Here is an 18,503-nt window from a genome sequence, read left to right on the forward strand (position 1 = left end):
GTGGCGCAGCGGAGGAAGTGGAGCGGAACGAGCCACAGAGACCGAAGCGTGATGAGCGAAGCGAGCCTGTGAGGGGACAATGCTGCTACGTAAGTTCTGTAGTGTAAACGGTGGCCGCAAAGATGAGGAAGTACCATTTTTCTTGTGCAGGCTATGACAAAAGGGTTGGAAAAAGGGACCCAAACGGACGTTCTTCACGCTTCGGGCACGGTGGCTCGCTCTGGTTCTGGTTACTAAAGGCAACCCCCTGGCCTTGCTCCTCCCCCTGGGCGTGAAAGGTCCTATAGCCCACTAGAATTTAGCAACTACCGTAACGAGAAAGGCGAAAAGATAAGATGCAACAACTTATACAGCTCCATTTCCAGATGGGGGCGCTGCACTGAGACCCAAATCAGAGATGTACGGTAATTCAATATGAATGCACATCTCGGGTGTTTGTGGATCTGTACGTATGCAGGAGCTGCACTGCACATAACTAATCGGATGCTGCAATGTCCCTCACAGTGCTCCAAACACTGCACCATTAATGGCATACTGCTGGCATTTGGGAGCAGCGATGGGCAGAGTATTAAAGCCAGTGGCTGCATCCTTGGGGTTACACAGCTGACTGATGGTCACACAGATGCGTCCCCAGACACAGCAGCGATCAGAGAAGCAGACAGGAGGCATCTATTTGCACACTAGTATACAGCTGTATGATCTGCGTCCACCTATGAATCAGATCCATAGTAATAACGCAGGCATTCAATTCACAAAATAGTACATTTGCCATCATTTTTAGTTAGTTGATGTTAGTTCCAGCTTATCTGACCTGCCTGTGTCAGAGCTGCTGCATGTGTGACAATGGGAACGTGATATCTGTGTGAAATATTAATTCCTTGTGAAGGGATGGGCAGTACGTTGCCCAGCAGCTCATGATGTGGCTTAGTAATGATAGGTCTTTGATTGCTGTATACAAGTAGTAAAATCAATTGGCAGATGCTGACAGTATGCTGATGTGTTTCACCACCAGACCTTACATGCTGTCCTGCACTGCTAACAATAACTCCTATAGGTGACCCTGCTCCTTACCATCAGTATCGGCTTCTCGTTCCAGTTGATAGATCTACAGGGTGAAATTTAATAGGATGAGAGATTCAGAAAGTGAGAGATTTGGTAAGAAATCTCCAAGTTTTTTTAAAGCGGCAATCATTTACACTGCAAAATCATACTAATTTTGCAGTGTAAATGATTGCCGCTTTAAAAAAAGTGGAGATTTCTTACCAAATCTCTCACTTTCTGAATCTCTTATCTTATTACATTTCACCCACAGTCTCTAGAGCCTCGATAGGTCTACCCCCAAATGGTCGACATTCAATAAGTTAACAAGGGCGAAAAGTCGACAGGGTCAAAAGTTTGACATGAAAAAGGATGACGTGCAATATTTTGGCAGGGTTAAATGAAATAGGTAGACACATGAGAAAGGAAGCCATGCAAGGGTACCCGTTACATTAATTGGGGGTCCATGTCGACAGTTGTCCACATAGACACCAAAAAAAGTGACCTTTTCATTTGTCTACCTTTTCACCCTTTTGACCCTGTCAACCTTTTGCTTGTCGAGATTCCCTATATAGATACATTTATTTAAATACTTGAACACGGTGGTTCACCGTAAACTACGGCAATTGTGCCGACATTTATCAAAGTACAGGATGTGTATAGAAGAAAAGGTTTTAATTATACCGAGCAAAATTGGCAATGAATTCCCAACCTGAATATAATAACATATATACAATAACATTAATTGTAAAGATGATAGGGGTTCGGCCAGCAATAAAAAAAAAGGAGCATGATTTTATTGCAAGATGGCATCATGTATGCGTACTATGCATGCGCAGACTGTTGATTATTGGCTGCAAATTCGCACTGCGATCAGGTCTGATTAACCCCCAATAGGTGCTATGTGAGCAGTGCACACAGGCCTCTGAGTCCCAGGGGGGCCCGCACCACACACTGCACCCATTTTTATTAATTACCCCTCCAGAGTCCTGCCGTGGCGCCATATTTTCGGAGTCCTGCGCATGCGCTGTAGAGTCTGAGCCCTCTAGAGCTCAGACTATACTGTGCTGTGCTATAGAGCAGCGCTGCAGCGGGGGTCTGGAGATAACAGGGAGGTCTGAACTGTGCCGAACGCAGCGTTAGCGCAGCGAAACACCTTAAAACAAATGCAGAAAAGTCCCAAGGCGCTAACAGTCCTTGCAGCCACAATTCCCGTGGAGGACCACTTGGAGATCCTCACTGTATCAACTCCTCAAACCAAAAACTGGAATTGACGGCGCTTGACTTGAATGTCCAATGATGTAGGTGTTTCTCGCCACACAATAAAAGAAAAAAAGACACACTTTCCTGTGGCCAAACATTTCTGCAGCCCAGGACACAATCAGGATCATATGAAAGTGATTATACTAAAAGGAAATTTCAAATCACAAAGAGACAGGAGGGTCTGGGAATACAAATTAATGACAACGTTTGACACCCTTAACACAGGACTGAATCTATCCGAGGGATTTATGGCCCACTACAACATCTGAGGAATCTGGCCCAGAGAGAATGAGGGCATCGGAGCTCTAACTCTGGCCTGTCATCAACTTAGAGACAATAAAACTTTCACACTACTTATCTACAAACTAATTAAGGACTCAATTTACAAGCTCATTCTGTTATTTTGTTTTGTTTTGATCTTAAGAATGTCCATCCATCACATCTTGTTCCCACTCTGCTGTGTATATATATGTGGTTCTTCACACACCTTGTTATACCATGCCTGAGGAAGAGACCTAAGAAGTCTCGAAAGCTTGCATTTTAACAACATTTATTTTTGTTAGCCATTAAAAGGTATCATATTTGCTAGATTGCTATTTTGTTTTTCTCACTGAGGAACAATAAAACTTTTCAGAGTGGGAAAAATGAAAATAAAACAAAAACAGTGTATGAGTGACACATAGAGTCCGGTTTCAATAAGGGGAGTGATGCTTCCCAGAACCAAAAATTCGTACCAAACTCACAATGTGAAGATGTGCTATATGTGCATAGCGGTTTCTTTAGGGGGACACCAGTGATGATAGGTATCAAATATATACCATAAAGTGGATGTGATTTCCAAATGTGCGTACCGTACTCACTAGTGTGGTGAGAAACTTAAACACATAGGGGTTTCTTTATAATGGTGTAAACACAATCGAATTCTGATAGACAGTATCCCAGAAATGGCGTACCATACTCACTGCTCATGCAGGTGAGATACACTCATAAAGGTATCTTTGTGGAGAGGCTCTCTCCTGCAATCCACTCACCAAATGTGAGCATGGATTAGACAAAGAAACAAAGGACCGGTCTCAGTACCAAAAATTTAATAAGTCACAAAACGAATGACAAATAAAAAAAAACAATTTCCAGAATAAAATAGCTTTGCAAAGCAGCATAAAAAACTCACTTGGCTTCCAACATGTTTCGGCGGTCCCAGCCGCCTTTTTCAAGGATAGCCAGTGAGTACAAATGACAGGGTTTAAATAGCAAGATGGAGGATCCATTTCCGGGTCAACATAATTATGTTGAACCGGATTCATAGCCCGCTATGATTTAATACAGACTAAATGGTGTTCACATCGGGTACTTACTTAGTACCATAGTGAGGTGGTAAAGTGTCCGTAGAGTAAATTTACTGGATCGCTGAAGTGTAGCGGTCATTGCTTCCGTGATATGGAACGCATCCGGACGTGACCTGTGCGCGTCCTGTGATTGGAGCGCATCGCCGGAAGTCAGGTGAATAGCGTGCGTCTAGACCTTGTTAGGGATCATCGCTATACTCCGGCCAGCTCTTCCTGGATGTGGAACGCATCCGGAAGCTGGGTAGCCCAGGACATCCTGTGTATGGAACGCATCGTCTGAAGTAAGGCGAATGGCGTTCAATCACTGAAGTGGAACGCAGACCGGAACAAGGGGAACTGAAGATCCCTCCTGTTCTGGAACGCAAACATAAGACCTCAGCTAAATAAAGTGAGGATCACGAAGGGGGATAACTCTAAAAGGCTATTATTATGGTTCCTCCATTTACAATCAAAGTGTGCAGCAAAATATAACAATGCCCAATAAAAAAAGTTTTTTACATATACAGACATCAAACAATTTATTTATAATTCATAATATATGTATGCAGTACCACAATTATTTACAGGAACCATTTCAACTCGAACTCGTGGTTTAAGCCATGTGGGATGAGTGTGGACAGATTAAAGATCCATCTCATCTCCGTTTGGGCCAATCTGATGTCTCTATTATTATGTCGCCAGTTGGTTTTAACTGCTTCCAATCCCCAACATCCTGTAATCGATTTTGTGGAGCAGTTATGTACCTCTGAAAAGTGTAGTGAAAAAGGATGGTCCTTAAATCCTCTTTTTATGTTACGGACATGTTCGGCAAGACGTACTTTTAAATTTCTTTTCGTCTTACCGACATACACTTTTTCACATGAGCAACGGATGGCATACACCACGTAATTCGAGTTGCATGTAATGAACTGCTTGGGTTTAACATTCTGACCATTTAATCTAAATTCAGTGTATTTCCTCGTGCTAGATGGGAAGGCTTTACACATTGCACAATCTCCACAGCGATGAAAGCCATTATTGCGTGTGGACATCGTGCCCCTCTCCATAAAAGCACTATTTACCAATTTATCCTTAAGGTTAGCTGCTCGCCTATATATAAATTTGGGAGCAGATGGCAGAATGTTATTGAGAACTGGATCTTCAAGTAGCACATTCCAGTTTTTTTTAAAAATACGTCCGATAGATCTGTGGTAGGCATTGTATTGGGTGCTGAATGCTATGGTGTAACCAGAGGTTCCTGGGATGCTAACTGGTTTCTCTTTCAGAAGATCCTCCCTTTTCAAGGACCTGGTTTCTTCCAAAGCACCCTGCACCAAATCAATTTGATAACCTTTATTAATAAATTTATCTTGCATTTGAATTGCACTAGTTTCAAAATTAGTATTGGTGGAGCAATTCCGTTTTAAGCGGACAAACTGTCCCTTCGGGACATTAGATATCCATCTTTTAAGATGATTACTAGATGGGTTAATGTAAGAATTGGAGTCTGATGGTTTATAATAAACCGAGGTTTCTATCTTATTATTTTCTATATAGATCCTAAGATCCAAGAAATTTACTTCAACTTTACTTACATTAAACGTCAAATGAATATTGAAACTGTTCAAATTAAGATGTTCGCAGAATTTATTTAATTCTGCCTCCTGCCCCCTCCATATAAACAGTACGTCGTCAATGTACCGCCACCATTGAACCAGGTTTGCCTCCCATGCATGGGCATGGTTGGGAGGCAAACCTGGTTCAATGGTGGCGGTACATTGACGACGTACTGTTTATATGGAGGGGGCAGGAGGCAGAATTAAATAAATTCTGCGAACATCTTAATTTGAACAGTTTCAATATTCATTTGACGTTTAATGTAAGTAAAGTTGAAGTAAATTTCTTGGATCTTAGGATCTATATAGAAAATAATAAGATAGAAACCTCGGTTTATTATAAACCATCAGACTCCAATTCTTACATTAACCCATCTAGTAATCATCTTAAAAGATGGATATCTAATGTCCCGAAGGGACAGTTTGTCCGCTTAAAACGGAATTGCTCCACCAATACTAATTTTGAAACTAGTGCAATTCAAATGCAAGATAAATTTATTAATAAAGGTTATCAAATTGATTTGGTGCAGGGTGCTTTGGAAGAAACCAGGTCCTTGAAAAGGGAGGATCTTCTGAAAGAGAAACCAGTTAGCATCCCAGGAACCTCTGGTTACACCATAGCATTCAGCACCCAATACAATGCCTACCACAGATCTATCGAACGTATTTTTAAAAAAAACTGGAATGTGCTACTTGAAGATCCAGTTCTCAATAACATTCTGCCATCTGCTCCCAAATTTATATATAGGCGAGCAGCTAACCTTAAGGATAAATTGGTAAATAGTGCTTTTATGGAGAGGGGCACGATGTCCACACGCAATAATGGCTTTCATCGCTGTGGAGATTGTGCAATGTGTAAAGCCTTCCCATCTAGCACGAGGAAATACACTGAATTTAGATTAAATGGTTAGAATGTTAAACCCAAGCAGTTCATTACATGCAACTTGAAAGGATTTATGCACCATTTTGTATGCTGTTCTCCATCTTGTCTCAAATGCCTTATAGTGAGTGGAAAATTACAAGTTTCTATTCTGCTTTGTGACAGTCTGCTGCTGCTCAAGGCTGCGTTGCTCAAGGTTATTTCCTGTAAGATGTATTTCATATGTTTTCTACAAAAACTGTCTGTTCTCCCATGTCCTTGTATGATAATAACATATATCCCCTAGACAGTAACTGGAACTCCTCCCTGCTACACCCCTGTATCATCCAATCATCTCTTGTCGAGCCCATGCATGCTATACTGTATAAATATGCTGTATGTGTAAACAATAAACCAGTGTTGTACCTTGCATACATGATGGTCTTCTTTTCTGATCAGCATATACAGGGTTAACACTCACGGAGCTCTAAGGGGGGCCACCAAATTGAGGAAGAAGGGATAAAGGAAGATTGGTTAAAGTCCAACTCCCTATCCAGAGGTAGGTTAGAGTCCACCTCAGGAGGTAGGTTAAAGTATCACCTCCCAACAGCTGGGGGCCCGTCCCGGGATTTCGATCTTCGTTCCCGTTGAACTGTTGACACCCATACGTGGTCTGTTGCCTGTTCTCGGATCACGGACATATCGAATCCTGAATCCGTATAGACCTTTACTTCAAAAGTAGTAAAGTTTCAGCTGGTTGTTTTATAGTGTGCACACGCAGATCAGTGATCTGGTACTATATATAAAGAGTGACCTAAGGGGTCCGCTCATTAGTCACCTCAATTTGATCGCCCTTTTTTCTATATGGCCATTTCTTACTATCCTTTTTTTTTTTTACAGTATAAGTTGTATTACGTGTAATATCCTTGTGTGGTTGGTAAGTGAACACACATGCGATATATGTATTTAACTTGTACATCTTGTGCGGTTGGTAAGTTGACGCACACTAACTCTTTCTCTCTCTTGTCTCATTGATTACTGTATGCCAACAGACTTGCGGACTATATGCTCCCCTCTCTTTGGGGTAACGCAACGTGAGGCTTCATATGCAGTTTTCAGGATAAAACCACTTGACTCTATCCACTGTCACGTAGACAGTCTGTGGTTATAACTAACCAATCATAAACATTAATTTTTATGAGATGTATAAAGTGAATACATAATTCACACAGTATTCAGATAAAGACCAACCCTTTCAGTCTGCTGCTGTAGGTACACTCCTGCCTTACTGAGGCCCTTATTCTAATCGGATCGGTACGGCCCGCGTGCGGCCGTACCGCCGATGTTTTTACTCTGCACATGCGCAGAGGTGAATCTGCGCATGTGCAGCCCCCTTCGCCGCAGACGTATTTCGTCCGCCGCAAAGGGGGCGTATAGGGGCGTGAGAGGCATCATGCCCTCATTTCCCTATGTGTACGCCCCGCGTTTCATGGGCGTTCCCATGCAAACGCGGGGCGTACGCATGGTAATGAGGCCATGACGCAACTCATGGGGGCGGAAAGCTGACGTCGCCGGATGTCAGCTTTCAGCCCCCATACAAGCTACCACACGGACGATTGTCCGTGTGGTCTCAGCTTGCGGGAGCTGCCGCGGCGTGCGGACCTGCCTTCGATGGTCGACGACCATCGAATGCAGGGGGCAGCTCCCACCATGGTGGAGGCGTAGCCTCCACCATTTTTATGCGGATCGCCAGCCGTCCGTGTACGGACGGCCGTGGCGATCCGTAGGGTGGGCGGGGATTCGTCTGGTGCGGTCGGAGCCGCATATGCGGCTCGACCGCACCAACCAGAATAAGGGCCTGAAACGGCGCCCCTGGTCTGGATACTAAGAATTTTTCACGCTCTCATATTTCATCCATTCTCATACTTCATCTACGTCTATGTCACACCCCAGACATCCATACATAGGTACTTGTTTAAATTGTAAATGTAGTATCGTCCTCTGGTACCATAACCCCGACAGAGACGATTATTGGCCCAAATTGACATCTGTCATTAGAGAACCCACAAGATTTAAACTCACAACAAAGACATCATCTAATGGCACCGTTTTAGAATCCGTTATTATATTGGGTTGTCATTTGGATACAGGACTTATTGAAAAATACATTGATCAGACATACCCATTTTTCTTAACAGATATACCAATTAACCTTTTCACATATCCTATTATCTGTCCTGAAACTTTAGACCAGATCCACAAGTTACCTGAAGGTAGACAACTACTCTATTTCCTTGACTTTAGTCAAAACCCTGAACATCAGGAACAAATTAAAAGGTGGAGAAAGTTCTCACACAAACATAAAAGGACATAAACTAAACATGGGTTCAAAAATTAGTAAAAATAAAATAATTTCCTATCCACCACCCTTACCCAATGAAACTTGTAAGGAATATGTAGCCCGTAATTCTTCTACAGACTATTTCCTAATTGACCCCTGGGTAGATAACCTGGCAGGTTGGTCGGAAAAATGTAGTCCCAACCCCTTCCCTAGAGACGGCTCTAATTATCCTTTCTTTATGCAAATGATAAAAGGTCTTTGTCTTGGGGACAAAGAAGCCTTCCCCTGGTATACAGGAGATCCCACCTGGGATATGAAATACATGCGTGCAGGAGGTGAACAATGGCTTATTATTGCACCTTTCTGGCATGACACCAATTTGACAAAGAAACAAAAGAAAATTAGAGACGTCACTGCAAAACTCCATAAAATAGAGGAGACTCGTATCAATAAGGAACTTAAAGTCCTTTCACCTCCACCTTACAGTCCAGTATACCCTTCCCTCACGGATACAGAACTGATGGCCGTGGGTCACCATGTTCTACATCCTACCGCACCTCCACCCAAACCAGATCTTAAATTAGATGATAAAAAGGAAACTAATACCGAGAATATGCCTTTGTTAGAGGGAGAAGAGAAAGGACCTTTAGCAAAAAGCACCAGAGTATCAGCAGACAAATCATTAGTTACTACAGAACTTGGCCCGAAGACAACAAAATCTGGTGCCACCTATGATGGCACAACAACTCAATACTGTCCCTTCATGACAATTGGTGACCAATTACTTGTTAAACCAATTGACATAGAAGACCTAAATAGGATCATTAAACACTGCCCAAAACCCTCTGTAACCGCGGCAGGAACCATTGCCTATCTGAAGAAAGCATGTGTAGGCAGAAATTACACCCATGATGACATAAAACTGATTGTCGATAATGTAATCGACCATCACCATGCGTGGGATTGGGATAAGATCAAAAGTTTCAAAAACATTACAACCACGGTAGGAACAGCAAACTACCCCTTAAATAATTCAGACGCAATAGCCACAATGTGGACAGAAATAGAAGCAGGGATGACCAAGATCTTCAAAATGAGGTCCTCATTGCCTGTCGCAGTGGCGTGTAAACAAAAACCCACTGAATCAGTCACTGAATTTTGGAAGAGATTTAAAAGATGCTGGACTGAGGAAGCGGGACTATTTCTTGAAATATTCCCCTTACTCATTTCCACCTTTATCAATAACCTACACCCCTCCATTTCCACGCCAGTTAAACAAAGTATCTCTTCCTGGACTTCAGACACCCTCCAAGAATTTGAGACCCATTTGTATGAAAAGGAGGCAGCTGGATGTTTTGACATGAAAAAGACAATTGTCACAACACACAGTTATCAACAAGACAACAGGGGCCCATCAAATAGACAGAGTAGGGCACCCCAATATGGTCAAAGGAAACCCTTCAGACCACCACAAGGCCCACCACACCAACACCATCGGGCCCCTCTTTACAACAGAGATAATAACACTGGCACAATAGCAAAAGACACAACATGTTACAATTGTGGCCAAGACACACACTGGGCTAGGGAATGCCCATTCCCACCCCAAAGACCACAACAACCATATCGACCTCCACCAGGCACACACAGGTCTCAGCGACCACCATCTTTCACACAAGGGCCACCCAGAGTAGCACGTGGCCCCACACCCGTCCAAGAACATGTACGTTTTAGAGTTGATTGGTCCGACCCCACCTTGTGACGGGGCCCGAAGGAGGGTGTCCTATTTTTTGTACAATTCACCACACACTGGGAAGACGCACCCCTTATCACTTTATATGTTAATGGAAAGAAGCTACCCTTTTTGGTAGATAGCGGTGCCACAACCAGTGTCCTGTGTTCATTACACTATGATGGTGAATTGCAAAAGACTACTCCTTCAATGGGAATCAATGGGATACCCACTGACACTTATCTGACTGACGAACTGACCATACAGTCCATGAACGGACATTACTTAGGAGAACATCAGTTCAGGGTTATTTCAGAATGCCCTGTCAACTTGTTGGGAAGGGATCTTTTCAACAAATTCCACATCTCCATTACACCCTCACCCAAAGGAAGTGGACTTCACGTCACTTCACCACACTTCCTAATGTCCCAAGATTCACTTGATACCTCAATTGACAAAATCAATGCAGAAATTTGGGCCAAGGGTCCCTATGACACAGGCCTCATACCCTGTACACCATACAAAGCCAAACTCAAGCCAGACTCTAGTCACGTGTACAGCAAACAATACCCTTTATCATCAGAGAAAATTGACGGTCTTAGACCAATGATACAGGAGTTTTTAGAAGAAGGCATACTGAGATATGTGATCTCACCATACTGCACACCCATCAACCCGGTCGCTAAGGCTGATGGAAGTATTAGATTTGTACAGGACTTGAGGAAGGTAAATGACCTCATAGTCCCAATTGCACCAATAGTGCCAGACATTAACACACTCATTTCAGCCATCCCTGCAGACGCAGCATTTTTCACAGTTGTAGATCTGAAAAATGCATTTTTCAGCATTCCAATAGATGCAGAGACCCAATTACTTTTTGCTTTCTCTTTTGAAGGTAAACAAATGACTTGGTGTCGTTTACCACAAGGCTATATTGACTCCCCAGTGGTCTATAGCATAGTCCTCCAAGCCACATTGGCACCCTGGCACCCCCCCTGTGGTTCAGTCCTGCTACAGTATGCAGATGATCTGCTACTCTGTAGTCCAACGGAGGAGGCCAGCCGGGAAGATGGTATATCACTATTGAACTGGTTATGTGAATGTGGACATAAAGTGTCCAGAACAAAAATGCAATGGTGTCAAAAGCATGTCAATTACTTGGGTTTTGTGCTCTCTGAGGGAGAAAGGAAAATCAGTCCACAACGCATACAGTCTGTACTGGGCCTGGTCACCCCAGCTACCCAGAAGGATATGCTGTCTTTCTTGGGTATGGTAAACTACTGCAGACAGTGGATTTCTGATTGTTCCTATTACGATAATATCTTGAGACAGTGCACACTCAAAGACAAACCCAAAGTCATACAATGGTCAAATGAAATGTTTTCTGCATATGAAAAGCTCAAAGCAATGTTAGTTAAAAGTCCCGCGCTTGGTCTCCCCAACTATGTTTTGCCATTTCATTTGTTTGCAAGGGACACTTGTAAAACTGTGGCGGGCGTGCTCACCCAAGGTCATGGAGGCAAAATGCGCCCTGTCGCATTCTTTTCAAAGGTAATGCCGGTCACTGTACAAGGAATGCCTGCTTGTCTTCGAGCGCTGGCTGCCTGTGCAATGGTTGTTGAAATGGCTGCCACACTCACTTTAGGACACAACACCATCCTTCACACTACCCACAACGTCCTGTCCATCTTAAAAGGCTTACATACGCAACACATGTCGGCCCAAAGACTTAGTGGTTACGAGGTACTCTTACTAGGTAACCCATCACTTGTTATCAAATATGCTACAAATACAGAAGGACCTGTGCCCATACTTAATGCCCTTTTAGGCTTAAAAGGACCTGATGACGAAGCACCTCCCCCACATGACTGTTCTCTGACAATCGACTCAGAAACTTCACCCAGAAGTGACATGTCGGCTGTACCCATACCCGACGCCGACATAATTTTTGTCGACGGCTCCTGCAGTCGACCAAATGACAAAACATACCAGGCAGGCTACGCAGTAGTTAAACTTCCTCAAACTGTCCTTGAAGCAAAAGCAGTTCCTCTGCAATCAGCACAGGCTGCTGAGCTAATCGCTCTCACCAGAGCTTGTCACTTGTACACAGGAAAACCTGTCAACATTTACACAGACTCCAAATTTGCTTATGGCGTTGTTCACGACCACGGCATGATTTGGCAGCGCCGAGGTTTCACAGGCGCTGATGGAAAAGGCATCTCACATGCCCAACTTATTGCTGACTTATTGCACGCAATCACATTGCCCTCACACATTGCCATTCTCCATTGCAAAGCACATACTGGTGGAAAAGATGATATCTCACGGGGCAATGCCCTCGCTGACACTGCTGCAAAACAAGCTGCTGCCACATCCACATACAACCTCACACTTACCATAATGTCACCACCGTCACTAGAAGACACATACTTACTTACAGAATTACAGGCAACTGCCTCTAACTCTGATTTATCAGATTGGACATACCCAATTCTGCAGAAGAATCCACGGACTGGATTAATCTGCAAAGAGGGGAAACCCTGTATCCCCCAAACAAGTGCCTCACTGTTCATAGCACACTATCACGGAGTAGGTCACCACAGCAAAGTCACGACAACACTGCTCCTCACCAATGATTTTTACATCACAAATGCAAAAGAACTTGTCACCCAATATGTTAGTAGATGTATTGTGTGTCTTAGAAACAACCCTAACAATCCCAATAAAGCAAAACACCAACATCTTGAATACCCCACCACTCCGTTTACTCACCTGCAGATTGATTTTACCCATATACCAGGTACAGGGAAACAGGAATACGCTTTGGTCATAGTTGATATGTTCTCACGCTGGCCGGAGGCATATCCAACAAAGTCCGAAGATGCAAAAACTGTAGCCCGCATTCTCACGCAGGAGATCATTCCGCGCTGGGGATGCCCGCTACAAATCAATAGTGATAAAGGTTCTGCTTTTACTGCCAAAGTCACTGCTGAACTAGTTAAAGCCCTCCAAATAGATTGGAAATTCCACATTCCGTACCACCCACAGAGTTCAGCTATTGTCGAACGCATGAACCGCACTTTGAAGGATAAATTGAGAAAGGCTACTGGGGGCACCTTCACAAAATGGAAGCAAGTCCTTCCTATTGTGTTAGCTGAAATAAGAATGACGCCACAAAAGACTCTAGGTTACTCCCCTTTTGAAATACTAATGGGACGCCCCTTCCCCACCCCCTGGGCAAGGAAACCACTAGTCACACAAGCAGGAGATTTAGAAGTAATCAGAGAAGAATATGTAAGGACTTTAATACACAGACTAGACGAAATTGAACATGAAGTTGTACTTAAAAATCCTTGTCATCCACAGAAACCTACACATCCATTCCAAGTCGGAGACAAAGTTGTGGTTAAAGTCCTTCCACGCAACAAGAATCCAGGTGATTTCTCCTATGGTCCTGAGACAGAGGTGGTCGCTGTGACAAGAACTGCTGTGCTCACCGATGACAACCCAACGTGGATCCACGCATCCAGAGTGAAGAAAATCCCTACTCCAACTACTTTCGACACAGAGGTCGACACTGATCCTGAGATTGACACAGACCGGACCAGTGAGGTACTAACGGGAGTTAATAACTCTGACCTCCTACGAGGAGAAGAATTGCCGGTAGGGGATCCAGACATCGAGGAAAACGGAATTCCTACTGAGGCCGAGAGGACCCTTGAAGGAAATGATTCCCCCTATCTTAGCTCTGCTGACTTTACTCGCTCTTGTTCTTTATAATTTCTGTACCGCAGAAGTGGATATTACCAGTCAGGATGATGTGCTTACCCTTTGGTACAATTCATCTACCACTCGCGTGGCCACTTACCGAATAAACTATGATACGGTCATACCTAGTAACATGTGGTCCATGCCATCCAAATCAGCTCTCAGCCAGACTAAAAATGTATATATTTGTGTCACAGATGATTATTATTGGGGAAATAACTGCAATTATTGGGGAGCAGTGGGGTGGAATTCAGGTATCGACTGGGCATACAAACCCACCTTGGCTATTGATCGAAAGGATAAGTATGGTAAGCCATTACTTTCTAGGATGACTATCACTAAGGATGACGGTAGATATGACTATTATTGCACTATAAATATTGAAAATCCCAGCCCCAGTGATGCTGGAATGTATGTTCTAGGGGTATGGTGGGGAGGTGGATATGCCAGTGATAGACAACAATTCTATCTCAAAGATATGTTTAACAATCAGGAATACCTTTCCCTCCGTAAGCCACCATCCCCCGCCAGGCCCCAGCCATTATCCCCATTCAAACCACACATAAGTACCTTTAAAGATATGGTTGCTATCAGTAATCCCACATATGAGGACACCATGTCCATAGAGACAGGTTTAGCTGATGTGAATTTTTGGTTAGAATGGATGAAATACAATGCACGACAGACTAACCGAACTGACTGTTATGTATGTGCTAAGTCCAGACCCCACCTTGGTACCGTCCCCCTTAACATACCAGAATCAGAGGATGAATGTTTTTTTACCTTATACACTGGCAATAAAACTAAAGATAATGAATGTGAGTTATGGAAGAAGAACTACCCCATCTTAGGAAAAAACACCAATCCAGGTAACACAATCACCATATATCCAGGCAACTATACTTGTTACTGTTCTAATGTCACTAAGGGGGTAGATCTGAAAACATTCCCGCATGGTTACTGTGCCATCCGTAGGTATGTAACCTTACCCATCATGAAGAAATCCCTTGGTGACATTTATTTCATTTGTGGGGACATGAAAATTAGAGCAAAGCTTGACAGTGTATGGAGAGGCGAATGTGCTCTCTCAAAAATCATTATGCCTATCCATATTTTGCCAACAGCCATTGAAACACCTTCACCCCTACCTGACCCACACCCTAGACAAAAGAGAAGTACCCCACTGGAAAGCTTTGACCCACACGTATACATTGATACTATTGGTGTACCCCGGGGTGTCCCAGACGAGTTCAAGGCCCGAGATGAAGTGGCTACTGGCTTTGAATCTCTGCTGCCCCAGGTTACAATCAATAAGAATGTTGCATGGATAAACTATATGTATTATAATCAACAGAGATTTGTTAATGATACAAAGGATGCCTTGAAAGGTATTGCAGAACAACTGGAGGCCACATCACAGATGACATTCCAGAATCGCATGGCCCTGGATATGATCTTGGCCGAGAAAGGTGGTACATGTGTATACATAAACACAGTTGCAGGATGTTGCACCTTCATTCCTGACAATACAGGTCCCAATGGCAAAGTCACACTAGCCATTAAAAAATTAGAAGACTTATCCCGAGAGCTCAAGGAAAACTCAGGTGTCACTGACCCCTGGGCTGCTTGGTTCGGCTGGATGAGCAACTGGAAACATGCCTTAACTCAACTAGGTATCATTACACTTACTGTACTTCTGTTCATCATAATCGTTGCTTACTGTATTTTTCCACTAGGCAGGAGAATAGTTTCCAAATATCTAGGTACCACAACACCTGTTGCTATTATGTATATTGATCTTTCCTCTGAAACCCCTACACCCGATGACTATGCTACATATGTGAGGGAACAGCGTATTAAAAGGAAAAGCACACGTGAGAATCAAATAATTTAAATAAATTATGATTCTAAGAGGGGATTGAAAGGATTTATGCACCATTTTGTATGCTGTTCTCCATCTTGTCTCAAATGCCTTATAGTGAGTGGAAAATTACAAGTTTCTATTCTGCTTTGTGACAGTCTGCTGCTGCTCAAGGCTGCGTTGCTCAAGGTTATTTCCTGTAAGATGTATTTCATATGTTTTCTACAAAAACTGTCTGTTCTCCCATGTCCTTGTATGATAAGAACATATATCCCCTAGACAGTAACTGGAACTCCTCCCTGCTACACCCCTGTATCATCCAATCATCTCTTGTCGAGCCCATGCATGCTATACTGTATAAATATGCTGTATGTGTAAACAATAAACCAGTGTTGTACCTTGCATACATGATGGTCTTCTTTTCTGATCAGCATATACAGGGTTAACACTCACGGAGCTCTAAGGGGGGCCACCAAATTGAGGAAGAAGGGATAAAGGAAGATTGGTTAAAGTCCAACTCCCTATCCAGAGGTAGGTTAGAGTCCACCTCAGGAGGTAGGTTAAAGTATCACCTCCCAACACAACTCGAATTACGTGGTGTATGCCATCCGTTGCTCATGTGAAAAAGTGTATATCGGTAAGACGAAAAGAAATTTAAAAGTACGTCTTGCCGAACATGTCCGTAACATAAAAAAGAGGATTTAAGGACCATCCTTTTTCACTACACTTTTCAGAGGTACATAACTGCTCCACAAAATCGATTACAGGATGTTGGGGATTGGAAGCAGTTAAAACCAACTGGCGACATAATAATAGAGACATCAGATTGGCCCAAACGGAGATGAGATGGATCTTTAATCTGTCCACACTCATCCCACATGGCTTAAACCACGAGTTCGAGTTGAAATGGTTCCTGTAAATAATTGTGGTACTGCATACATATATTATGAATTATAAATAAATTGTTTGATGTCTGTATATGTAAAAAACTTTTTTTATTGGGCATTGTTATATTTTGCTGCACACTTTGATTGTAAATGGAGGAACCATAATAATAGCCTTTTAGAGTTATCCCCCTTCGTGATCCTCACTTTATTTAGCTGAGGTCTTATGTTTGCGTTCCAGAACAGGAGGGATCTTCAGTTCCCCTTGTTCCGGTCTGCGTTCCACTTCAGTGATTGAACGCCATTCGCCTTACTTCAGACGATGCGTTCCATACACAGGATGTCCTGGGCTACCGAGTTCCGGATGCGTTCCACATCCAGGAAGAGCTGGCCGGAGTATAGCGGTGATCCCTAACAAGGTCTAGACGCACGCTATTCACCTGACTTCCGGCGATGCGCTCCAATCACAGGACGCGCACAGGTCACGTCCGGATGCGTTCCATATCACGGAAGCAATGACCGCTACACTTCAGCGATCCAGTAAATTTACTCTACGGACACTTTACCACCTCACTATGGTACTAAGTAAGTACCCGATGTGAACACCATTTAGTCTGTATTAAATCATAGCGGGCTATGAATCCGGTTCAACATAATTATGTTGACCCGGAAATGGATCCTCCATCTTGCTATTTAAACCCTGTCATTTGTACTCACTGGCTATCCTTGAAAAAGGCGGCTGGGACCGCCGAAACATGTTGGAAGCCAAGTGAGTTTTTTATGCTGCTTTGCAAAGCTATTTTATTCTGGAAATTGTTTTTTTTATTTGTCATTCGTTTTGTGACTTATTAAATTTTTGGTACTGAGACCGGTCCTTTGTTTCTTTGTCTAATCCATGCTCACATTTGGTGAGTGGATTGCAGGAGAGAGCCTCTCCACAAAGATACCTTTATGAGTGTATCTCACCTGCATGAGCAGTGAGTATGGTACGCCATTTCTGGGATACTGTCTATCAGAATTCGATTGTGTTTACACCATTATAAAGAAACCCCTATGTGTTTAAGTTTCTCACCACACTAGTGAGTACGGTACGCACATTTGGAAATCACATCCACTTTATGGTATATATTTGATACCTATCATCACTGGTGTCCCCCTAAAGAAACCGCTATGCACATATAGCACATCTTCACATTGTGAGTTTGGTACGAATTTTTGGTTCTGGGAAGCATCACTCCCCTTATTGAAACCGGACTCTATGTGTCACTCATACACTGTTTTTGTTTTATTTTCATTTTTCCCACTCTGAGAAACACCTACATCATTGGACATTCAAGTCAAGCGCCGTCAATTCCAGTTTTTGCAGCGAAACACCTTGCCCGATGCATGGCGGGATGTGGTGCACTAATTTGGGGTCCATGTGATGAAATCTACAAATTGACACCAAAAATAAAACACAAAAGACTAATGTTGACCCTTTCATGTGCCAACAAATTTCAATGCAACCTTTTGCTTGAGGCAACCTTTTGTCTGTCGACCTTGTCCATGTCAACCAATTGTCAACCAATGTCAATCTAGACACTGTCCACCCTTGACCATAACCATAAAACCCCTTATGGGTCATTCCCAGGCAGAATTAATGTGTAACATTAGGGGACTAAGCTGGAAAGGTGATAAAATGGAGAGTGATAAACAACCAGCCAATCTGCTCATATCCTTCATGTCACAAGCTGGGTTTGAAAAATGACAGCTAGGACCTGATTGGTTGGTGGTTTATCACTCTCCATTTTATCAATTTTTAAGGCTTAATATGTCT

Source organism: Crinia signifera, chromosome 5 (genome assembly GCF_055691185.1).
Source record: "Crinia signifera chromosome 5, ASM5569118v1, whole genome shotgun sequence".
Taxonomy (NCBI): Eukaryota; Metazoa; Chordata; class Amphibia; order Anura; family Myobatrachidae; genus Crinia; species Crinia signifera.